A 3,479-nucleotide genomic window follows, 5' to 3' on the forward strand; every position below is an offset into this window, starting at 1 on the left:
GTGTCGTTCGTTTCGATAATTATTATTCTCTAGCCGCTATTATCGGTAGATCCGACAGTACTTATTGAACCAATTGGTCTTACGCTGGCAGATATAATGATAACTGACGTTAACCAAAGAGATTGCTTATTTGGATCAATAATGCAATCTATCCTATTTAGATCAATAAAAAGTCTTGTAGTTCAGGCTAGCGAAACGTTCGACGGAAATTTCCTTCAATTAAACTTTTATTAATGTAACGATTAAACGAAGCAAACTGTATAAAGATTTTTCGCATCAAACAAATATCATAAACACGAAACTTGCCTCCCAAATGGGATTTCTTTGAATTAATTTAATCATTTTTTCGTGTGTGTGTATGTTGGAAAAAAAAGTAAAATCATTTCCGATTCTGGTTTTTTTCTTAACCAAAGCGTCTTCATTAAATCCAATTAAGTAAAAGATCAAGAACAACCGTCAGGAAAATCTCATTAACGCTGTTTGCACATCTTTTACACCAGCAAAAGTAGCACCTTCTTCAGAAATAACACAAAAATGAACAAATTTGATTAAAAATATCTCAATTCCCCTTTTAAAAAATTAGAAAATATAAAAAAACCCCTTGGTTTACGCGTGTGTTTGTGTGTGGTCTCGGTTATTTGGAAATGGTTTTTTCATATATAAAAAGAGAGAGATGTTTATCAGTAAACTGGAAAGTAAAAATAGAATTTTAAAGGAAGAACAGTGCAGTTAACCTTAAGAGAAATTTCCAATGTAAAAGAGGAAAAGACAGAAATGACATTTTAAGGTAAATCAGCTTAGATACATAAAGAGTCTTTTAACGCCATCCGTTGGTGGAAGGTAAAACAGGAATCGATCTGTTATGTCAGATCCGGGCTAAAGTTTGAGAGAAAAAAAAGAAGTGTATATTCAGTTAAGGAGATTCGGTGTATCCAGCTCACCTTCTTTTCTTCTTTCCTAAGGATTTGTCGCCAGCGATGACCACTGGAAGGACACCTGCCCTCGGCTATAAGCGCGTAGAGAAACATTAGCTAAATCCCGGAACAAGACTCGCTGAATTGACAATCATTCATCCCATTTGACAAACGGACAGAAAGGCGAGGAGATGACAGAACTGCCTATCTCCCTGATTGATCGAATGTTAGTCCCAGATTACAGTTCATATTCCCAGATCCAGGTATTAAGGTATAGCAATATAAATCAGGCTCCTACAAATTTATAGGAACGACCCCTCTCACTCCTTCTGACTGATTTATCTTTCTCCACCTTTCATAAATTAAATAGCAGTGACGATAGATGCCGATTTGTAATAGCAGATGGAAAGAAAAACTGCAATTTAGACGTTCACATCTGCTCTCCATTTAATTCTCCTTTCCAACGCTTTACTATAATTTGGCATCCATTTTTTGGCATAAGGCTGATATATATCATTGTATAAAAGGTTCTCTTTTTGTTCCCTTATCGATTAATGATGCCATTCTTCCAATTATGCTTTGATTAAGAGCCGCACATCTGTTGCTAGATAGCTAATGAGTGCAAAAACCATTTTCCCAACAATTAAGCAGCTGATCTCCATAAAAAAATTATGTATGTATATATACATCCATCTCATTTTTTAGTATGACTTCTTAAAGGTACTCGAGATAATCTAACTAATAAATTTTTACTACTACTACGTTCGTTTCTTTTGTTATTTTAAAACTTTAAATGATACTTTGGGGGATAGAAAAGGAACAATAAATCCTTTTACAAGATAAAAAAGCCATCTAAAAGGTTAAAATTGAAAAGTTTGCCAGTGTCTTAACCAATTATTATCAGGGATTAAAGGCGAAAGCAGATAGAAGTTTGAGGAGAACAGATTGGACCGAGTTGCGGTTTAAAGAGAACTCATACCTTTTAGAAATGGGAGGAACTCCTCGGGGACGAGCCGAGAGTGAAGAAAAGAAATGTCCTGACATACTTTCCCTCTTACGTATTCTTGTAGCTGTCAAGCGAAACAACGACCCGTTCACAGACAGGATAAAACAGATTTAGGAGCTCGTTTGTCTCTCTGCTTAATTACACTTTGATGGTTTGCACAAGCTCCATTCACTTTTCCTTTTATAATTGCCAATTCCTGTCAGAAACCTAAGATTTCGTTACCGACATCGAAAATAGAACAGTTCCTCTCTACTAATATCGAGAGATTGATAGAAAGAAGGAAAAAAAAGCCAACCGAATCTATTTTTGGCAACTTAAATCTGTAAAAAGAATATGGTTAATTACCGTTTGCTGATTTAATTTTTAGACAAGCGGAAAGGTGATTCCATTCCTTTTTCATCACCCTTTAAATACCGAATGTCATCATCTTTCCGAATATACCGGGAATAAGTTGTTTTTATGTACTCTTTCCCCCGTTTTTTTCCAGCATCTTCCACTGTTTGATGATATCTTTCCGAATCTAAAAGATTTTCTTGACTTTCTTAAAATGATTTTCGTCCGATATAAAAAAAACCTCGCCTTTATATTACCTCTTCTCCATTATAGCTACGACATTCGACCATCATTATCACTTCCCAACTGAATTTGAAAAGGTTCCTTACAGACAAAAGAACCAAACATTCGATCGGTTTTTTAAACAGTTCCTAAAAGTCTTTTTTCCCTTCTCCTCTTCCTAACTTTATTTTCAAAAATTTAAAAGTTTAATTCTGCAATTTCTGTTAAATATAAGTATCGATATATAAAAGAAGAATTAGAAAAAGTAGAATACAGCCTTCATCTTCTTATAGGAGGTCAAAGTAATTAACTTTCAACACAGACTCTTTGTGCAGTCTTCTTCTTCTTTTTTTTTATCTTTTCTTACTCAATTATGCTATGTTTTTTCTCCTTTTTAGTCTCTGTTTTATACAGCTGCTGCCTTCTAAATACGGTTAGGCAGCTGGATGACCCTTGACCTCTCCGGGATGCAAAAGAGAAAAGTTGTTTACCGGGGCTAGAGTTATTTTGCCTGTAAGATAAAAGAAGAAGAAGAAGAAAAAAATAAGGTATTTTGCTGCAGTATTGCACAAAATGGACGCACCTCATTACTTTAATGGAAATTCTTTTCTTCCAGAGAGCAAAAACATTACTTTTTCGGATGGATGTCCCCCTCTTTTAGTTGCTATATCCGAAAGTTTAACTGCATTTCTTATGAAATATGTTTTATAGTTTGGTTATATCTACAATTTTCATCTACACAATGTTATTTTTGAGCGATGGGACAGTTTCCTTTTATTTATTATCCTTTTTTATCTGGATATAAATTCCGAAAATACAGATTTGTGTGTATACATTAATTCGCTGTATTCTTGTTAAGTTAACTTAGAGAAACGTTAGAGTTTCTTTCTTACTTTTTAACGATTTTAATATTGATAAAGATGCTATTGTCGGCGCCGCATAAGTAAAGCGTGCAAATTATGATGCATCTCTCTTCTTCCTCTTCCTCCTAAAGCCGCTTTATT

The sequence above is a fragment of the Centruroides vittatus genome, unplaced genomic scaffold (assembly GCF_030686945.1).
Source record: "Centruroides vittatus isolate TY-2023 unplaced genomic scaffold, ASM3068694v2 scaffold_2569, whole genome shotgun sequence".
Lineage (NCBI taxonomy): Eukaryota > Metazoa > Arthropoda > Arachnida > Scorpiones > Buthidae > Centruroides > Centruroides vittatus.